A 22,746-nucleotide genomic window follows, 5' to 3' on the forward strand; every position below is an offset into this window, starting at 1 on the left:
TGTGATCAGGAGGCACTAGCATTCATCTCCGCCACCTGGCCTATTTCTGCTTGGTGCCGCACATGGCCTCATGACCTTCCACTGACCCCCGATACACACCGATGCGCTCACCTTGGACAGCGACATGGACTCCCATATCCTGTTTGATGACCAATGACACGGCGACCAGACTGCGGACTGTACCCTTCCTCTTCCGCAGGACTTGTCATCCCCAGATGGACTCTGGCTGGCTCTCCATGGACCCATATTGTGTAGTGTGCTCGGCATTGCCCTGTACCGCTCCAGCTGCAGAACTGCACTGGATGTGCAATAAACATCCAGTGACGCACTGCTGTGTCATGTCTGTCATCATTCATGTATGAATGTGTGGATGAATGTAGGGACAGTGGTTTCCCTTGTGTTAATGAGGCTCATCCTTTGGGATGCCAGTCAGAGGGTGCTACATTGCATATTGTTTACCGGATCCCGTGAACACTACAACAGGGACACACGCATCAGTCACTTCCAAGTCCGGACATGAACTGAACCACGCCCAGAGCCCGCGAGTCATTGTTGCAAGCCCTGCGCTGGTCCGGCGTACGGCATGCCAGACCACTCCGCCAACACTCCGAGGGGGGCCCTCATTGCAACCCGTCACAGCTGTACTCGCTGGTGGTGTGCAGGTCACTGTTCTAGTTGTCAGCATGTCACAGCCACTCCCTAAGGGCAGGTTTGCAAACACACCACACCCATCCAGCAGAGGCGTCACAGGCCATGTGACTCCGCCAACATAAGGGGCCGACGACGTCACATTCCTCTCTGCCAGTGGTGACTGGATGACGGACGCTCCACGGTTTCCAATCATAAAGGGCCCATGAGTTGTTGCGCACAGGGTTAGTGGCACCCGAGGCCTTGCATCCATCATGGGCCTACCACCACGTGGCACTGACTGGGGTTGCACAGGGTTAGTGGCACACGGAGCATTGCGGCCGGCACAGGCACCCCACCACGGCACAGTGACTTTGGGTGCACTGAGTCAGTAGCACCTTAAGCTGCTGAGCGGGTGTGCAGCCTGCAATGATGCCCCGTCCCGGCGGTCCGGACAGCTCAAGTTCTGTGTGTCCTGCTGGACCGCAGTGTAGGCCAGAGCCAGCAGGCAGCACGGGCCTAACTCCACGTGGCGTCGCTTCCGGGATCCCAGAGTTAGTGGCACCCATTGGACTGAGCAGGTGTGCAGCCTGCGATGATACTGGATGCACTGGTATGTCCTATGCCATGGAGTAATCAAGACCCAGCACCAAACGTGAGACCTGGTGGCCTGCTGAACATGGATGAATGGTGTGGAGGGTGCCATGTCTGTGGGCCCCGGGCTTGTGGCTTGCAGCGGCACGTGGTGGGACCTCCTGTCTACACTCCGGTGGTGGAAGGTGAGCAGTGAGGCCTGGGTGTGCATTGGCGGGCAAGCTCTGATGGGCGGCAGGAGGGGCTGGGGTGCCTCTGCCTGGGTGTGCATGGGCGGGCAGGCGATGTTGTCTTGTGCAAGTGTGTGTACTGTGCCAATCATGTTTCTGGACTCTGTTTCAGATTACGGCTCTGTCTCAGATGTGTGACCTGGTGTACTTCTATACGTACCGGCAAGTGGTTGGAGACACACCAGTGGCAGCAGGAGAGCAGTGTGGCCTGGGTGTGCAGGGGCGGCGCTCTCTCTCACTCTCCCCCTCTCTTCTTCTCTCTCTCTCCCCTCTCTTCTTCTCTCTCTCTCTCTCTCTCTCTCTCTCTCCCCCCTCTTCTTATCTTTCTCTCTCTCCCCCTCTCTTCTCTCTCTCTCTTCTTCTCTCTCTCTCGCTCTCTCTCTCTCCCCCTCTCTTCTTCTCTCTCTCTCCCCCTCTCTTCTTCTCTCTGTCTCTCTCTCCCTCTCTCTCTCTTCCCCTCTCTCCCCCTCGCTTCTTATCTCTCTCCCTCTCTTCCTCTTTCTCTCGTTCGCTCTCTGTCCTTTGATGTGCGCAGGACACACCTTCTCATCATGATTTTTGTCTTGCAGGCTATGACCTACGGATTGTCCCGAGGGGAGCCGCCATGTGTCTTCATTTTATTTCAGTGTTCCTTTTAATAAAGTTTCATTTGTTGCTTCGAAAGTGATTGTGTGATGCTCATTTATGTGACGACACATGCATGTCACCAGTTGTGATTGTGGGACATCAAACTGATTATTTTGGACATGTTTAGGTGTAGCTGATGTGGCATGTCTTTGGCCGGGGAGGGTCCCAGGGAGGAGGGGTCCTGGGGGTGGTGGCAGAGGGTGTTGTTGCCCTTTCGGCCCTCCGGGCTACATGTTCAGTCGCCCGGGTGCATCTGTTGTTCTTCAGGTGTGGCTGTGGGCTGTGCTCCCTTTTGTGGTGCAGGCTGCGGTCCGACTTTGCACCAGGTCGGAGCAGGTGTTATTTTCCTGCTGCTAACACGCATTATCGCCTGTTTTGTGTTCTTATCGCAGTTCTGTCTGGTTGTTGTGAATGTTGTGGAGTTGTGTTGTCACGGGTTTTGGCACGAGAACGCCTACTCTGCATCTCATTAGCAATAGTTGCGGGGGTCATCTGTGGCGATATTTTTTGCAGCTGCTAACGCAGGGAAACTGGTGGTATTGGCTTTTAGCACCAGCTTGTGAATAGGGTGATAATTTTATTGCCACTTTGGCTGCGATAAAATGCCGCTAACTCGGCGATAAGTCCTTGTGAATATACCCCATAAATGTAATAATATAGGTGTGTTTCTTTAAAATTCCTAAACTTCAATATTACAGACATATGCATTGCACATTGGTATGCTATTGCTTGTAAGAGAGATTTGAAAATGCTCGAGTCCTGTGCAAATGTTATCAGACAAGTCAAAAGGTAAAAGGTAAAAGTGGAGCGCACTATCAATTCCGTCCCTGATGGTGTTGATTTTTTTAAATTTTTTATAAATCTTTTTTATTAACTTTTGCTCAATTGACCATAAATATCAGCAGTTACAATAATTTGTACATGTTTGACTTCGATGGTGTTGATTTTTGATCACTATCAAGCAGCAGCAGCAGTAGCAACAGCAGCAGTAGAACTTGGAAGATCAGGTCCAAGGCAGAAAAGGAAATGTTTAAGTGAGAAAAAGTAAGTTTCTGCCTTATATCCCTTCCAATCGGCAACTCAGGCGTTTGAGGTTTTACTGCCACAATCACATCATTAGGTGAAGGCACATTGTGATTGGCCAGTAGGACACACTGGCAGTCCTCCCTCTGACAGCTGCTTTTGCCTATTGCGCCGTTGACGCAGGCGAACATACCTGGAGGAGTCGGTGGCACTCCAACGGTCTTTTGTCTGTCGAACCTCCAGCATCTAAATAGAGCGGGCAGACCGCCTAGTATGCGGGCAGGAAGACCATCAAAAAAGCGGCAGCAGGACCAGGTCTACCAAGATCTAAATCAGGTTCTTATTGTTTTTTCCCAGTCTTTTGTTATTCTAAGTTTCCTAAAAAGGGTCCCCTTAGGTAGTAACAAAGTCTTAGTTCTCCTGACCAAGTACTCAGGACATATAATGCCTATAATTATGAATTATATGCTATTCTTATACCTTGTAACGTATTGCTTTAGGTAACATCTGCTATTCACAATTTACACATTTGTATAATTAAGTGTCTCTTTATAGTGTGCGCATGATGCAAAGTGTTAAGACACTCTACATTGGGATGAGTAGTAGTATAAAAGAAATTAAGTATTAGATAAATTAGCAAGAGCTTTTTAAAATCATTATTAGTATACTTACTTAAAAAAGGCAGGAAAATCAGACATTTTTACAGTGCATGCATATATCTAAGATACAGGTGTCGAAAAAAATCAAAAACCTGCCTCCAAATTATAGTGTCTTTTAAACAGTTCTGAAGTTGATAATAGTCTGAGTTCATTTGTTTCCCTACATTGCATTGACATCCAGGTGTCAGGCTCTATATATGTAGCTGCTTGGAACAAAAAGCAGCAAACATGTGGGCGCTTCTGAATGTCTTCAGCATATTTCACTGGTGCTGGCTGAACCCCACTCATTCCTGCTCTGATTGGCAATTAGCAAGCTGCTCTCAGTTCAATTTAGCAGCTTTAAATTTAAAAACAAATGACCATTTATAGACAATGGACATTTGCACGAAACTAAGGATAGTCTGTGGAAATTGAAGACAGGTGGCCACTCTAAATCAGACATATGATGGCATCAAAAGGAAACTCTGCATAATGAGGTTGAAATGCATGAGGTTCCGTTAGGAAAACAGAATATAACTGCAGAAGGCAAATTCTTTTTTACAAATCTGAAAAATCCTGAGGTTGGTCCAAAGTCTGCGGAAAATTGAATGCTCATATAAATCCTGTCCACAATGGAAGATCAGAAGCGAGGGACTAGACATATGGAGAGACACAGGGACAATTTTCTAAGTACAATCTGAGGACTTGCAATAAAACATCACAGTTGTAGAGACAATGAAGTTAGTAGTCAGCAACAGCACTGCAATTCACAATACTAATGAGATAGACTCTGAACCCCACAGAGTAGTGTGGATCAGGGATTCGAACAGCAACCAACATTGAATAAACCACATCATACCCCACCTTGAAGTCAGTTGCAGGGACCAATGATCTTTGACCTGATGTTGAGCCAGCTCTGCTTCACCAAGGTCTAGTTTAGGGATGGCAACTTACAGCTAATACTGAAGGATGTGTTTCACGTTTCCTACTGGGCTGAGGTGTTGAAATGTTGTCATGTTCTGGGAGGAAGAAAGCTGCTCTTGATAAATGAGAGACGCTTATTTACAGGGAGTTGTCATATTCAAGTCAGTCCATCTGAGTGCAATGACTTTAAGATTATTTCAGACAAGACACAGGTTAAGATTGTTGATGGCTCTACCTCCCTCTGAATCTCAAAATGGTGGCCTGAAGATCTAGGTACTCCTTCACTCCAGTCAGCTCTGTCTGGAACCTGAGGTTTTGCATTGACCAATATATCTACTGCCATTATCAAATCAACAAAGTCTCTTTTACCTGCTTCTAATGTATCAAGATGTTTTGGGAAGGTTTCTCTCTTCTTCCCTCAGCCCACTGCTTTATTATAAAAGAGGCAATTATTATTTTAAGACTAGATTGTGATGATGCCCTCTGTATGGGCCTTCCCAGTAACTTGATTTTAAGCCTTCAAATTGAACAAAATATTGAGGTCTTTCTTCTAGTTTTGTGTCACAATTCTGCAATATCTGGAGGCTTGGCTAAACTTCATTGGCAATCTGTGGCCAAAAGTGCAACTTTTACGACCCTTTCCACATATCATAGTGTAGCCAATGTAAGGAGACCAACATTTCTAAAGAAATGATTTGTTTTTTATATTTCTACTTGAGTCCTGTGTTCCTCTTTTCCTTGCTAATCTTCTGTTTCTTCCTAACATCCACAGAACTCACCAGGGTGGTCCCTCCTTTTCTCATCTCACTGTTAAATAGCGGTGTGCTCTTCACTCCTAAGCATTCACACAAACTTTCCTCAACCTCTGAAGAAGTGGCTTTTTACAGCCCCCATTTAAATCCTTGTTCTGCTTCAAACTTGAGTTAACTCAGGAAAGTACTTCCAGTAGGCTAACCGTGTACTCTAGAAATTGAGCAAATAAATAAGAAAACAATTCTGGAAGAACCATTGTCGCAGGGAGAATATGTCTTGTAGGTCATCGGGAGGGGCATTGTTAGCAGTGAAGTGTTATAGTTCACCATCTAAGATCAGGTGCGACTATACAGCTTTTTAGCTTGATGTATTAGACTAGAGCTATGATGGAGCAGAAGATCTACTACTGTCCTTTAGTCAGAGACAGAATATCTAGATAGCATTTCTGAAGGATACCTACCTTATCAAAGAGGGGCACTTCAGGCTTACATGGAGAAGAACTGGTGGGTATTCTCTACAACCACATAGTCTTGGAGTTTTGATCTGGCTTAGCGCTGCGCCTCCTTTGAATTTCAGGTTTCTATAATAGGGAGGTTTGTTGTGTTTAACCCTATATTCCAGTTAAGCATTTGGTGCTTGTATTTATAAGGCTCAGTTCTGCGAGCTAGGAGCAAACTTTGGTCAATTCAGGGATGTTTTTGCAATTTGTGTACAAAGAGACATGAATCAATCAAGCCCAGTACCGAGCACCAGATTCTGGGTCTTCAGATCTCTGTAAGATGTTTGAAGGGACTACAGGCAGGTGGATGTATTGACCCTGTTCACACTATTTTTTTTAAATCATTTCAGGGCACATTCAAAGATATTATCATAAATTACTTCTATCAGAAGATGGGGTAAAGATTTGTTTGAATGTAATGTAGTAGAGTCAAGGGCAACATGCATAGGTTCCCATAACCCTCAACAGCACTCAGAAACACCTATAAGATCATAGTTGGGGCTGGAAGCATATTTCTACACTGCCCAACTGGTAAGCCCACCAACATTAAAAGCTGATACTGAACACATGAAAGCAATGAACAAACTAAGCTGTTTTGAGATTTGACAGTAAGCTGCTAGGTAACACTAGGAAAGAGGTGAAGACACCTAGTAGTCTTGTTGATTCGAAAAGAGTCACAGTAGAACAACAATCCCTGTCTGCCATTTGGTAAAAGGATGCTGTTAGGAAAATGGTACATATAAGCCAATTATTTGTAATGTATTAGAGGATAAAGATGCCCTATGATTGGTGGGAAGAGGCCCTAGAGACTTACATTTTCTTAGAGGACATAAGACATACCATTTAACGTATGAACCTGCTAGGTCCACACTTTTCGAGCTATACTTGTATGTCCAGGACATTATCAGGATTAGAAATTTGGTAAGAGAAGTCATTTTAGTAGTGGCTCCCAAAATAGAAAATTATCGAGACAAATATACATGCCGCAGGCCACTTTCCATGCTAAAATTTGATGTGATTTTGTAGAGGTTAAAGAGGGCAGAATGTACAGTTTTTACTCTGATGCATTGTAACCTGAAACGTTTCATGTCTGGAAGGGGGAGGCGCTTGACTCTTAACATATGCCATCCATGGCCTTACTACCCGAAAAGACAATAGATGTTCTCTTAAAGGGGTTCCTCTGCAATCTACTTAAGTATATGACTCCTAGACATGAAATCTTCAGTTGTATGTGGTTGTTCTATACTGATCCATAGGAATCTTAAAGATAGGCATGGTACTTACTGAGGATGTGAGACGGAACCATGCATTCCGTTGTAACAACGCGAATGCCATTACCACGCATAACCTTTACCATGCATTTGTTGCAACTCATATGCCTTTTCCATGCATGCCTTTACAATGAATTTCATTGCAAAAGCATGAATGGTAAAGGCATATACATGGTAAAGGTTTCACCAGTAAATGTAAGTATTTTACAGGTAAGTATATAATCTTTGTATATATAAAGGGTAAAATACTTACACTTGTGTGATAAAACCATGAATGCTAAAGGCATATGCTTGCTAAACAAGATGTACAGGTAGGTACAAACACTTGTTTTGTATACACACACACATATTTATACTTAAATATATGTACGTAAATGCACATATAATTTTATATATATACTTATGTATTTACACATGCATAATGCATATGAATGTGCGTGTGTGTGTGTATATATCCACACTCTCTTGTCTCCTAAAGGAAGTAGAGCACACACGGGATTGCAGGTAAGCTGCACTTTATTAAAACAATTGGCGTGGTTGCACAGGGAAAGCCCGAACCCAGGAGTCAGAGTCCATGCGGAGCAGACACCAAAACGTAAGTACTAGCCCCAGTGGGCAGTGTCTGCTCCCTTCTCCACATGCTTGCCTGGATCTTATTATTGTGGGTGGTGTAGCAGCGCCCCGGGTCCCTCACCCCACCGCTGGAATCCCAACTCGGGCCCGAAGACACTGCTTAAGTAAACAGTGTGTTCCCACGAAGTCGCAGTCCATTGATTAATGGCCGGGCACATTCCGGGTATGCGGCATTCTGGTGTGTACCGAAATGTTTTCAGTTTCCCAAAAGATGCCACAAAAGCCGCCGGACACTTGAGATGTGGGTACTCCATAGGTGCTTGTGGCTGCACCCCAAACATCAACTCCACACTCCCTTGTCTCCTAAAGGAAGTAGAGCACACATAGGATTCCCGGTAAGCTGCACTTTATTAAAACCATCAGCATGACACATTTCATAATCAAACTTCCTCAGATGGCGCCAAGATTTGCAAGTGGTTCATCAGCCCACCGTTTCAAGCTACATGCCCCTCTGCGATTGGCTGAGGCACTGCTGGCGTGGTTGCACAGGGAAAGCCCGAACCCATGAGTCAGAGTCCGTGCGGAGCAGACACCAAAACGTAATTACTAGCCCCAGTAGGCGGTGTCTGCTCTCTTCTCCCCATGCTTGCCTGGATCTTATTATTGTGGGCAGCTTAGCAGCTCCCCGGGCCCCTCACCCCGCTGGAATCCCGACTCGGGTCCGAAGACACTGCTTACGTAAACAGTGTGTTCCCACGAAGTCGCAGTCCATTGATTAATTGCCGGGCACATTCCGGGTATGCGGCGTTCCGGCATTTACCAAAATGTTTTCAGTTTCCCAAAAGATGCCACAAAAGCCGCTGGACACTTGAGGGGTGGGTACTCCATAGGTGCTTGTGGCTGCACCCCAAACATCAACTCCACACTCCCTTGTTTCCTAAAGGAAGTAGAGCACACACGGGATGCCAGGTAAGCTGCACTTTATTAAAACCATCGGCATGACGCGTTTCATAATCAAACTTCCTCAGATGCCACTAAGATTTGCAAGTGGTTCACCAGTCCACCTTGTCAAGCTACATGCCCCTCTGCGATTGGCTGAGGCACTGCTGGCGTGGTTGCACAGGGAAAGCCCGAACCCAGGAGTCCGAGTCCGTGCGGAGCAGACATCAAAACATAAGTACTAGCCCCAGTGGGCGGTGTTCACTCCCATTTCCCCATGCTTGACTGGATCTTAATATTGTGGGCGGTGTAGCAGCTCCCCGGGTCCCTCACCCCATCGCTGGAATTCCGACTCGGGCCCGAAGACACTGCTTAAGTAAACAGTGTGTCCCCACGAAGTTGCAGTTCATTGATTAATGGGTGGGCACATTCCGGGTATGCGGCGTTCCAGCATTTACCAAAATGTTTTCAGTTTCCCAAAAGATGCCACAAAAGCTGCCGGACACTTGAGGGGTGGGTACTCCATAGCTGCTTGTGGCTGCACCCCAAACATCAACTCCACACTCCCTTGTCTCCTAAAGGAAGAAGAGCACACACAGGATTCCAGGTAAGCTGCACTTGTATTAAAACCATCGGCACAATGCGTTTCATAATAAAACTTCCTCGGATGCCGCCAACATTTGCAAGTGGATCACCAGCCCACCTTTTTAAGCTACATGCCCCTCTGCGATTGGCTGAGGCACTGCTGGTGTGGTTGCACAGGGAAACCCGAACCCAGGAATCCGAGTCCGTGCGGAGCAGACACCAAAACGTAAGTACTAGCCCCAGTGGGTGGTGTCTGCTTCCTTCTCCTCATGCTTGCCTGGATCTTATTATTGTAGACGGCGTAGCAGCTCCCCAGGTCCCTCACCCCACCGCTGGAATCCCGACTCGAGCCCGAAGACACTGCTTAAGTAAACAGTGTATTCCCACGAAGTCGCAGTCCATATATATATTTTTAAAACCCCACAACCACTCAACCCATACCCACCCTAAACCTTACAAATTGCCCTGCCATCCCAAAACCCATACCCACCCTAAACCCTAAAATTACCCTTGCCAGCCCAAAATCCATCCCCACCCTAAACTCTAAAATATCCCTTGCCATCCCAAAATCCATACTCACCCTAAACCCTAAAACTACTCATGCCACCCCAAAACCCACTCCCACCCTAAACTCTAAAATAACCCTTGCCACCCAAAAACCCATACCACCTTAAATGCTAAAATTACCCTTGCCACCCCAAAATCCATACCCACCCAAAACTTTAACATTACCCTTACCACCCAAAAACCCATACCCACCCTAAACCCTAAACTTTGCTTTGCCACCGCAAAACCCCTACCTACACTAAACCCTAAATTAACCCTAACCACTTAAAAAAAAATCCATACCCACCGTAAACCCTAAAATTACCCTTGCCACCCCAAAACCCATACTGACCCCAAACCCTCAAATTACCCTTGCAAACCAAAATACCATATTGCTAGATGGAATTACACTAAATTTGGCAGAAAGGTAGATTTTATTCCACAGATCATGCTTTTTGTGATTTGGTGTAAATCCGTTCAGTAGTTTCAGATATATTAACTGAAAACAAATTTGTATATATAGAGATGTGGACCCTCCACGGAGTCACACGACAAAGCAGAGTCCTTATTGGCTGGCCGCAGCTTCACAGAAAAGTTGCAGCCACCATTTTGTTTGTCGGGAAACGGTACCCGGAGCTGAAAATTTGTTTGCATATTGAATGAAGGGTTCAGGTGAGAGGTTTCCTGACCCCTTGCACATGTTACATAAGAGGAATGAGCATGTGCCCTGGGGTCAGAAATGTGAAAAATCTCCTTAGTGCTGATTGTTCAGTTGTATAAAATAAAAAAGAAATTCCCCCCCAAAAAAGAAATGTGATAAAAAAAAATGTGGGCCAATCGCGAGATCCGCAGATCTCCTGCGAGGCTGAGCGTGGTCCCCTGTGTAACTCCACAGGGGATCCGGGTCTCTAGCATGGCTCTAAAATATATATATATATCTTTTGCACTCACTCTTATTCACACACTCACTCACATACCCATACAGACACTCTCACACCCACTCTTACACCCATACAGACATTGTAAAACCCATTCACAAACCCATATTAAGAATCTCACACCCATTCACAATCCCATTCAGACACTCTCACACCCACACGCACACCTATATATACACTTTTACACCCACTCACATACCCATTAGACACTCATTCACATATCCTATAGATCCTGCTACACCCATTCTCACACCCATACAGAGACTCTCACACCCATTAAGTAACCCATACAGAGACTCTCACACTCACACTTACACTTATAGAGACACTTTTACACCCACTCACATTCCCATACAGACACTCTTACACCCACTCTTACATCCGTACACTGTCACACTCATTCACAAACCCATACAAACCCTCTCTAACCTATTCAGATATCCTAGAGACACATACAGAGACTGAAATGAAATTCAATGAAATAAACATAAAGCGCAAACATTTATCCATAGGAGTCAAGGCGCTGGTAGCAGTTAGTCTTAGGTAGAAAGAGAGGCAGAAAAAGGTATATGACCGAGCACTCCATTAAAGAGTAAAAAACCAAGGGGCAGATTTATGACAACTGGCGCATCCCTGCATATCAGCAGGGATGCGCCAGTTATTATGCGCCACAGCTGCGCCACCATGGATGCGCCGCATTTATAATGCGGCGCACCATGGGGCAAAAACGGCACAGATGCGTGACGCATCTGTGCCATAAAAGTGGTGCATTGCTGGAGTTGCGTAGCAAGCGCGACGCAGCTCCAGCAATGCTCTGGGGGGCCCTATCTGTACAATGCTGCGTCAATCCTTACGCCTGCTTCAAGCAGGCGCAGGGTTTTGACGCAGCATGGGCCTAAAAGTGACTGAGTGAAATCTTGTAGATTTCACTCAGCCACTTTTAGGAGGCGTTCCTGCGCCGGAACGCCCCCACCTGCCCTGGAACGCCTACATGTGGCGCAGGGCTTTACAACGTGACGCATCTCCCAGATGCGTCACGTTGTAAATACCCCGCACCATGGCGCAGGATTTGCGCCACTGCTGCGTCACAAAAGTGACGCAACGGCGGTGCAAAAGTGGCGCAAGTGCAACATAAATCTGCCCACAAGTTTTTAAGACCTTACGAAAAGCAACGTGAGGAACTCTCACATCCATTAACAAACCCATAGAGACTTTCACACCCACACTTACACCTATAAATACACTTTTACCAACACTCATATACCCATACAGACATTGTCACACCCATTCAAATATCCTACAGACACTGTTATACCCATTCGCAAACCCATACAGAGACTCTCATACCCACTCTTACATCAATGCAGAAGAGACTTTGATACCCACTCACATACCCATACAGACCTTCCCACATCCACTCTTAATCCCATGCGTACACTGTTACACCCATTCAGAAACTCATACAGAAACTCTCACAACTATGTTTACATCTATACAGACACTCTTACACCTATACAAACACTGTCACACCAATGCAGATAGCCTACAGAGATGTTATGCCATTTTACAAGCCCATATAGATACTCTCACATGCACACTTACACTCAGACATCTTCATAGCCTCTGACATACTGATATAGAGAGTGTCACATCCACTGATATACCCATACAAACCCTGTTACAGTCTCTAACATATGCAAAGAGACACCTACCACCTAAAATGATTCCCATGTAGAGCCTGTTATACCCACTATGATAGCCATACAGGACCCTCTACTAGATATATTAAATGTGCTCTTTTGCATTGAATGTGTGCTTTTGGTTTGTAGATCCGCAATGGATATGCAGAGATGATTACGTTTGAAAAAAAAGGATTCATAGTTAAAAAAAAATACCGTTTGGGAACTAGGGTGGCTCTTAGAAGACCCATTGTCTTCACTGTATGTGTATATGATGACTACATGTACGAGTGGATGCATAGTTTCAAGTTGCTTAGAAAAACTCTGTTGCCTTTGTCTGTGAAGTGAACAATATTTCTCCAGTATATTCTATGCATGTTGAAGTGCAGGTTGTTATTGTCGATAGATCCTATGTTATGGTCTCTGAGTATCGCTGAAATAGATTTATTAATATGCTTCCTAGCTTCCTCTATCTGTGGACAAAATTCAGACAACCTCTTACATTTCTACCTCTGGCATATGTTAGAAAACACCATGGCAGTGTGAGGGAAAAGTTGCATTAATTGCTCAAAGGTATTTTTTATTAGGATATCCAGTCCTACCCCGGTCAGGGTGCCAAGGTAATTGCCATCACAGTGCACACTTATGAGGTCTGAATGTTGGTACACCATATTGTTTTCAACCAATGGAAGCAATTTCTGCCACTTTAACCCTCTCTGGCCAAACCAACTAATATCCACATAGGGCAAACCCAAGTCCCTCTCAATCCCATTCTTTCTAACATACACTCTAGCCCAGACACAAAGCTATGACCTATAATCCTCACTCTAACCATTTTGAGGGATGGAGCAGTAGCATACAGGAGAAGGCTAGAGAAGGCTGCAACTGAATGAGGCAGTTTTCAAAATAAAATCAGTTTAAAGAGACCCTAGCGAGTAATATTTAAACAATCACATTTGATTGGATGCTGTATTTATGGCACTGTATAAAACTAGGTTGTGGTATGAATCTAAAGTAAGTACAGGTGTGGTTGGTTATGTGGTATATGTTTCTAATTGCATACAGTCAACCACACCTGCTTTCTTGGGTTAAGGAGTTAGCAAACTGATGTAGAGACTGTTGTGGACTTGTGACCTACTGGTAGCAGAGAATGTTACAATTTTGTTCACCATGGAAACAGAGCTACAGGAATAAGGTTTGGAAGGGAACAAAAAAGCCTAGAATGTCAAAGTGAGGAGAGATTGTTAATGAAAGAAATAGTTAATAAAGATTGTTTTGGAATCAATTTAGGGATTTGTAGGAAGTGGTGTGTAAGTGGTAGTGTTTATGAATAGTTTTTAAAAAAGATTTTGGTTTGCTGCACGGATTGACCGTGAGGTTACACAGGGGTCGCGCTGAGCCATTACCCCCAGGTCCCTCCGTCCTCGTCCCATTCCTTACAAAGTGAGGATTACTATCTCCGCGACAGAAAAAAAAGAACAGGAGCATGCTGGGATACCTAACCCACTCCCTCCCGCTGGGAGTACATAAGCGGTACCAGCCCAGCATGCAGCCTGTTCTTTTTTTCTGTCTTCCGACAGATTAGGACGTGCTGATCTTACCTGTGATTTCTTCGTTGGATGTCTCGTGGGGCTGCTGGGCTGTCCTCGACATCCTCTTCCGCGTCTCCTGGCCTGCTTGGCTTGCTGGGAGTCGCGTTGATTGGCGCCCGGCCCTTTGCGGCTGGGGCGCCGGATGTCCGGATTCCTTCCGGGTTACCGCGCGCGTCCTCCTACGGCTTGGCCTGGCTGGAAGACGCGCAGCTGTGGATGAGATGGGAGCCCAGGGGCTGCGCCGGGCGGTGCTCCTGGTCTCCCTTGGTGTGCTGCTCGCCTCCTTTCCTACCAGTGCCCCTGCTGTTCCTGAGGTTGGTGCAGGGACGATGCTTGATGGGGGTCAATGTCTGATCGGTGGCTGCAGCTCTCTTCCTCGCCCGGCGCTGGTGTCTTGGAGGGCGCCTGGGCTGGGTCTTGGGGGCAGGGCGCTTTTGGTGTGCTCTTCCTGCCCCTTTGGTGAGTACCGCATAGCGGTTCCGATTTCTTCCATGCTTGTTCCTCTGTCTCTGTGCTTTGCCTGCTGGGTCTGGCTGTGCACGGTGGGCTGCTTCGGCGGTCTTGGCTGGGGGTCTTGCTTGGCTGCTTCGGGGGTATTCTCGCCGTGCTTGCTGCCTGGCGATTTTTACTCTGGGGCCTGGCGTCCTCTGGTCTCACCGTTTGCTGGTTGATTCCTGTTGGGCTTTGTCCGTGCTGGCTTATGGCGCTCCCTGTTCCTGCTTGCTGGGTTGGGGGCGTTGCGTGGCTTTCTGCGTTGTGTCCCTGCCTTGCTTCCCGATGCTGCGGGGGGGGGGTGCTTCCTCCTCCGGTTCTGGGTTCCCTGTCACCAGGAGCTTTAGCTCAATGGTGAGTCTTGTGCCTACGGTTGTAAAGGGTCTCACAGGACAAGGGTTCGAGTCCCGCACACTCTGTCAGAGTGGCATAAGGTGGCAAAGTTTCTCACTCATCTTTAAAGCTCCTTGTTTCCGCTTGCTCGGCGCTTGTTGCTGAATGGCGTCTGGGCGGAGGGGTTGGGGGACGGTCTCTGTTTTATGGGGTTGGCCTGTCCCCCTGGTGGGTGCCGTTTTTCTTTCTTCCATGTGCTGCGCTCTTCTGCTGTGCTGGCCTGCGGCCTTGGCTCCCTGTTTTCCACTGCTGGGGGTGTGCCGGGGCGGGCGGGTGCTGTGGCTGTCCCCCGTTCCCCTGTGCTCGCTTCTGCTCCCCTGGGCTATTTTCATTTTCTGGTGAGGTTCGTCCTGGTTCGTTCCTCTGTCCTGTAGGCTTCCTGCCTTCCTGCCCTGCATGCTTCTGTTTCCCCCTGGTTGGTGCTTGGTTGTCTGTTCGCACGGATTCTTCAGCCTGCTGCCTGTCCGCCCTGTTGGTTCCTGCTGTTCTTTTATGGCCGGCCCTGGTGCGTGCCTGTCTGGGTGCCTGCCTGCGGCTCGGGCTGCTGGGCGCTTCTTGCGTCCTTCCAGGGGTGTTGGTGTGGCCCGTGCTCGGGGTGCCTTGTTTTTTTTCTGCCCCCTGTGCCTGTCCGGTGCTCTGAGCTTCAACGTGTGGGGTTTCCTGGCCTGTGGCCTTCCCTCCCTGCTGGCGCCTGCTCCTGTCTTGGTGTTGCGGCTGGGCACGCCGGTGCCCTTGCGTCCGCTCTCTCCTGCCCTCCGGCGTATCTTCCTGCCTGGGTTGGTGGGCTCCTTCCCCGGCAGGTTCCCTGTGGGTGTCCTTTGTGCTGGTTGTGGTCGGGGGGGTGGGCCTGTGGCCCCCGGTGTTCCCCCGTCTGAGGCTCCTCCACTTTGCGCTTGGCCTCTGCTTGTGTTTGGCTGGGTTGCTTCTTGCATCCTGCATCTGGGTCCTTGTTGCTTCCGGACTCCCTGTTTCTTGGGTTCTCGGGGGGGGGGGAAGGGGCTGTTGTGCCTTCTCTCTGTTCCGGTGGGTCTTGGCCTTGGTTGGCTGTTGACTCCGGGGCTTTCCTGGTGGGCTTTCTGGCTGGTGTTGCTGCTTGCCTCTTCCCTCTTGCCTGGTGCTGTGTTGTGGTGCGCTGGGTTGACTGATGGGGTTTGGTTTCCTGTTGTGGTTTCCTTTCCCCTCGTGTCTCTTCTTTGTGGCTTGCGGTCGTTTGCCTCTCGCTGCCGCTCCTTTGCCTCCTGTGGTGGCTGGGGGTTGTGGGTCTTCCTTGGCTTCTGCCTGGGTGGTTCCTTGTTTCTTGGGTGCAGTGCTTCTGGGCCTCTCCCTGTTTATGGGTTCGGGTTGCCCTGTGCCCTTCTTTCATGCTTTGGGTGCCGCTCCCGATGTCCTCCTCGCCGTGCCTTATCTTGGGCTTGGCCAGTGGTTTTGTTGGTGGGACTGCCGGTTGTGGTCTAGCCTCCCGTAGTGTGTGGGCCACGTTGCTACGTCCCCGCTCCTCTTTTCGGCCTTGTGCTGGTGGTTGGCTTTGCCTGGGTCCTGGGGCTCTGGTTTTCCCCTTGTGGGCCTTTTCCTTGGGCTTGGGGGTTTCTCGCTCCCGTACGGCCTGCTTTCGGCCTGTGGTGTCTCTGGCCATTGCTCTTGCTGGCTCTGCGTGCTTTGTTCTTCCCTTTTTGGGTGTGTGCCCGCTCCCCCCGGGGGTTGTGCGCCTTTGGTTTCTCCGGGCTCCTCTCCTTTGGTTTGGGGCTGCCGGGGGTGTTCCGGGGTGCTGATGTGTTTCCTCCCTCCGGTCCTTGTTTTTGGGCCTTCCTTTGCGGGTTCCCTGCCTGGGTCCCTGCCTGGGTTCTTCCCTGGCCGCTCGTTCTCTGGTGCTTTGGGCCTCTTTTTGGCCTCTTGCTGGCCGGTGGTTCTGGCCCTGTTGGTCTGGGTGCCGGGTTGGTCCTGTGTTCTTTCCTGAGCTGCTCCTTTGCGCCTGGCTGGTGTGCTGTGACCTCTGTGTTGGTTGCCAGTTGTGGCTTGCCGATCTCCCTCTCTGTTCCCCGGCTGCTTCTCCTCTCTTGGTGGCTTGGCTTGCTTTGGTGCCGGTCCCTGGTCCCTTCTTGTTTGGGGTTTTTGGGTTTGGGTCGGTTGACCCTTTGACTCTCCTTTCGGGTTCTGCTGCTCCAATTTGGGGCCTCCGGGCTGGCTGGCTTGTCCGTTGTCCGGTTGGCTTCTTGGGTCTTCTGGGCTGCCTGCGTTGTTGGGCTGTTGGCCTCCTTGTTGGTCGTTCCTGTTTCGCCCCTTTTTGGGGTACGCCTTAGGAGGTTCCTTGGTGTCCTCCTGACCTATGGGTCGGCTCGTGGTTGGTGGGGGTTTCTCCTTTCCGGTTCTGGGGTTTATTTCCCCGATTCTGTGTTCGGCCCTTGGTTGTTCTCTCCTGGCTGTTCGCTGACCGTGTGTGGAGTCTGCTTTGGGTGGCGCTTGTTGCTCTCCCTGGCCTTGCTTAGGTGGGTTCCTGGGTTCGTGTCCCTGTGTCTCCTGCCTTTGGTTGCCTCGGTCCTGGCCTTTTGACTGGTTCCTGTGACCGGGTTTTTTTTCTCCCGACGTGGCGGCCTTGGCTGCGGCCTTCCGGTGTCTCTGCTGGGGTTGACGGCTTGTTTTCCTGCCTTTTGGCCTGGGCCTTCTGTCCTTTCCTCTTCGGTCTTTGCGGCTCTGCGGGTGTCTTCCCCTGATGTGTTGGGGTTGGTCCTGTGAATGGTCGCGCTCGGTGTTTTTCGGAGTTTGACGTGCCTCTTCGTTCTCCTCTTCATTCCCCTCGCCTCTTGGTGTGGTGTTTGTGGATTGGTCCGGCTGTGGGTCGCCTTCTTCTCTGTTCTGGGGGGTTCGCTCTCTGGCTTGCCCTACTATGTTCCTTCCTGGGTCAGTGGCGTGTCTCCTTGTGCGTCATGCTCTCGGGTGCTCTGCGTTGGGCCTGGTTGTGCTGTTTTGTCCCATTTGCTGCAGCTGCTTGGTGCTGCCTGGGGCTGTGGGCTTCTCCCTTGGTGGTTTTTCTCCCGGGTTGTTTGTCCTTCCTGGTTGGATTGCTCCTTTGGGGCGCTTACGCTTCTCCGGGGTTCCCTTTCCCTGGTGGTTAGGGGTGGTGGTTTCTCTTTCTGCCCCTCTGGGGGTACCCTTGGGTCTTGCTTCTGAGTGCGGGGCCTCCTTCGGGCTTTCCTGGGGGGTCTTGTGTTCGTTTGCGGTCCTTTCTTGCTAGTCCCCTGCTTCTTTTGGGGTCTGGATTCTTTTCGGCTTGGTTGGAGGCATGGCTGGTTGTGTTCTCCTGCCTGCTTTTCTTGTGGGCTCCCTATTGCTTCTGTTGGGGTCTGTTTTTCTCGGTCTGGTGACCCTGGCTTTGGTGGGGTTCCGGTAGGCCGGGTTCTCTGCTTTGGTATTCTCCACTTTGTAAGGAATGGGACGAGGACGGAGGGACCTGGGGGTAATGTCCTATTACTTACCGGTAATCTTCATTACTCCTGGTCCCGTAGTCCTCGTCCCATTCCTTACTTCCCTCCCTCCCTCCCTGGCGGCCGGCCTTCCGGTTGTTGGCTTGGTATTTTCAGGCTGCATGCTGGGCTGGTACCGCTTATGTACTCCCAGCGGGAGGGAGTGGGTTAGGTATCCCAGCATGCTCCTGTTCTTTTTTTTCTGTCGCGGAGATAGTAATCTCCACTTTGTAAGGAATGGGACGAGGACTACGGGACCAGGAGTAATGAAGATTACCGGTAAGTAATAGGACATTATTGATCCGGGGACCCGGTCAAAACTTCTACCGAAGTGGGTTTTCTTTAGAGGAGTCAAACAAAGGGATAAGAAATGTAACCATTCTGAAGAGCAATATGATTAGTTAAGAACATGAAAGCAGTGTTTCTATTTGTTTTCAGCCTCTGTAACCTTGAAAGAAAAGTTGAAAAGAGTTTCATTCATGGTTTCCTTGCATGAGAGTGGTCTTCCATTCTTGTGCTCAGATTTTGTGTGCTTTTTTTGAGAAACCTTTTACAACATGATACTGAGAAAGAAAAATACACACCAACAATCACATTTAACAGGTATGTGAATTAAGCTGTAGCATAAAAAAAAATTGATAGAGAAGGAGTGAGTGTGAGTAAGGTGGATGAAAGTGAGCAGGATGCTTGAAAAAACTAAAAGGAAATATTAAAAGAGAGTAGAAGATGAAAACAAAGTAACCTCAACTGATCAGGAAGTATGAGTAAAACGGTGTGAAGAAAAACAAAACACATGTATACACCAATGTAGGCAGTGACACAAGGAGTGAAATACTAATGTATACAGCAAGGTATTGAGGTATTTTATTATGTATACAGTTATGCAATGACAGACACACAGATATATAGATTGAGATGATCTGGTTCACACTGATGCTTTTGCTAAGACAACAAGATATAGTTTCTTACACACAATGATATAGCTATGCATACAGTAACAGAGCAAAGGATACAATAATGCGTACTTTTACACAGTCAGAAAAGCTGATATGTGCACTAAGTCACTCAGAGAGACATTGATGTATGCAGTTAGATAACTAGCTAAATATTAAAATGTAAGCTGAGGTACCCAGAAGAAACTAAAGTATATATCAGGGCATGTACAGATACTGCAAGATAAGGTGAGACTGAGTACACAATTATATACACAGTAACAAACTTATTAAGTCTGAATATGACTTTGGCAGTCCTACAGCATATGGTGCAACACACTGTCTGCTGTAGGACCTCCAAAGCTGTGGTGTGATTGTGTGCCAGATTAGAAGTTAAATCCTGGTCTGGCGGGTGGTCCTGTGGCAGTCTGACAGCGGCGGTTTGCTAGGCTCATAGAAGAGCATATCATGCAGACTGCCGCAGTCAAAGCGCCGACTGCACCTGCCTGCTTGGTGTAGCATATATCCCACACCCTGCAGGAAGGGGGGGGTTGCAAATCTAGGGGGGCACTACATGTGCCCCCATTTGCACCCCAGGACCAAATCTGGCAGGGGACCCTGTAAGGCCCCTCTTTGTTGCCATCCTACCACCCTTTTCATGGCGGGTTCACAAGTACATTCAGAAGATCCAAGATTTCGTCAGTGTATTCCATACATATTCCATCTTCTGTTTGATAGTGACTTGTCTGGACTTTCCTATGTTGTGAATCATATACTGAAGACAGGTGTTAATCTTCAAAATCTCTCTCCAAACGAATTTGCTGATAAAGTTAAAGAAAAGGATGAAAACTTAGAATACAACTTAATTATTTGATGGTGTGCCAACATGGCACCAACGAGTATCGGTATCATCGTCAAGGAGAACTCAAATGCATGCTGAGAAACCTGGGTGCGCCAACTTGACTTATTAAACTTAGTTGTACTGAATATGCATGGATGACCTGCTTGAATTTTTAAGAGAGGCAAACTCAAACATTGAGGATATCAACATAAAGACACAGCAAACACGACACGATGATGGACGGGGTGCTGAAACTTTTCAACCACTTTCCGAGTCACATATCTGGGTTTAATCTATTGTTCTTTTGCTCACTATGCCACCCCAGTTTGGATCCAGCCATATGCAAATCAGTCTTGGTCCTGTTCCTCATGGGAATAGTCCAGCCCGAACTGCCAGGTCAGGTACTCCCTGGACCCCAAAGCATCCTGGGACCAGTTTTAGGGTTTCACTCGTCATCAGCCAGGCCAGCTGGAATCCCATGACACAGCAAGCAAGGGCTACGTCTGGACCTACCCTTGGCCACCTAGGGCGAACATAGCAAACACAACAAGATGATGTACGGAGTACTGAAACATTTCAACCACTCAATCTGGTTCTAATCTATTGTTCTTTTGCTCACTATGCCACCCAAGTTTCGACCCAGCCATATGTAAATCAGTCTTGACCCTGTTCCTCATGGGGATATTCCAGCTCGAACTGCCAGGCCAGGTCCTCCCTGGGACAGAAACAACCATTCTGAGACCGGTTTCAGGGTTTCACCCCTCATCAGTCAGGTTAGATTGAATCCAGTGGCATAGTGAGCAAGGGACCCACATCTGGGCATACCCTTGACCACTTAGAGCGAACATAGCAAACACAAAAAGATGATGGACGGAGTGCTGAAACGTTTCAACCATTCACCTGGGTTTAATCCATTGTTCTTTTTCTCACTATGCCACCCCAGTTTAGACCCAGCCATTTGCAAATTAGTCTTGACCCTGTTCCTCATGGAAACTGTCCAGGCCGAACTGCCAGGTCAGGTATTCCCTGGACCGGAAACAAGCATCCTGGGACGGGGACAGAATGCAATGACAGCAAGCTCACTTTCAAACCAAAACTTAACTTTAAAATTTACAAATTCATGTATCTTCTTTCTTGAACCAAAGTTTTGAGGAAGATTAGCATTTAAAGAGTGGTATACAGTGTTTGTTTTTCATGGATGATCAGTGTGTAAGAGATAATTCGGCCTAGCAGGGGTGATGTCTTCAAAATGGAGTCCGAAATTTGAATAAGTGTTACATCTATTTTGAGCATTGGACTATTTTAGTATCATATGGTTTTTTTTGTGGGGGGGATATATTCATTTTTATTAGTTGAGTACCTTTAGCTAGAATAATTTTTTAAGTGTTTGTAGGGAGAGCGATGCATGCTATAACATATGTGTAGTGTAATACTGTGCAGTTCTAGTTTTTTTCTACAATCCACATAATTGTTTTTCCCCACTGTTCAACATTGATTATTTAGATTATTTATTAAGTACTTTTTTCTGAAATTTGAACTTTACACTGAAACTTTTAAATATGTCACAATAACATATATTTCAGTTTTTTCTCTTTCATAACAGATCACTTTATTCAATTTTCATTTTTTTAGATATTTTGCTAATTAATTCTGTATACTGTATATAATTATTATCAAACATATAAATAGATAGAGTAACAGACACCCTAGGTCCCACTGATGCATACATTAACATACCCTTGGAAACACATTTACTGACATTCTCACCCACTCGCTTATGCACACACTGACACGCTCTTGGACTTACTAATACACACACTGACACACCCATGGACACACTGATGCATTAACTGACATACTCACTGACTCACTCACTCAGTGATATACACTCTGACACACCCTTGGTCTCACTAATACATACACTAACACACCCATGGACTCACTGATGCATTCTCTGACAAAATCATGGACTCACTCATATACACACTGATGCACTCTGGGACTAACTGATACATACACTGACACACTCATGGACACACCAATCCATTCCCTATCATATTCAAACAGTTACTCATACACAACCTGGCACACTCTAGGACTAACTGATGCATACACTCACACACCCATGGATTTACTAATTCATTCACTAACACAATCTCACACTTACTTCTACACACCCTAGGACAACCTAAGACACCCCAATATATACACTGACAGACCCATGAACACACTGATGCATTAACTGACTTACTCACTCACTGAGGCATACACACACTGACACACTCTACAACTCACTAATACGTACACTGACACACCAATGGACACATTGATGCGTTAACTGACATTCACTCACTCAGGCATACACACAGTGACACACTTTACAACTCACTAATGCATACACTGACACACCAATGGTCACACTGTTGTATTCATTCCTTATAATGTCTACCCTACTGACTAACTCTGAAATTGTGTTGTGTATAGTAAGAATTACATTTTATAAATATTTGGTGAATCCGCAGTTGCGACACCACAGTTTTGCTGTGATCCCATAATCAGAGTAGAAAACCATTGAGTTGTGTCTCACTAGCG

The sequence above is a fragment of the Triturus cristatus genome, chromosome 2_1 (assembly GCF_964204655.1).
Source record: "Triturus cristatus chromosome 2_1, aTriCri1.1, whole genome shotgun sequence".
Classification (NCBI taxonomy): domain Eukaryota; kingdom Metazoa; phylum Chordata; class Amphibia; order Caudata; family Salamandridae; genus Triturus; species Triturus cristatus.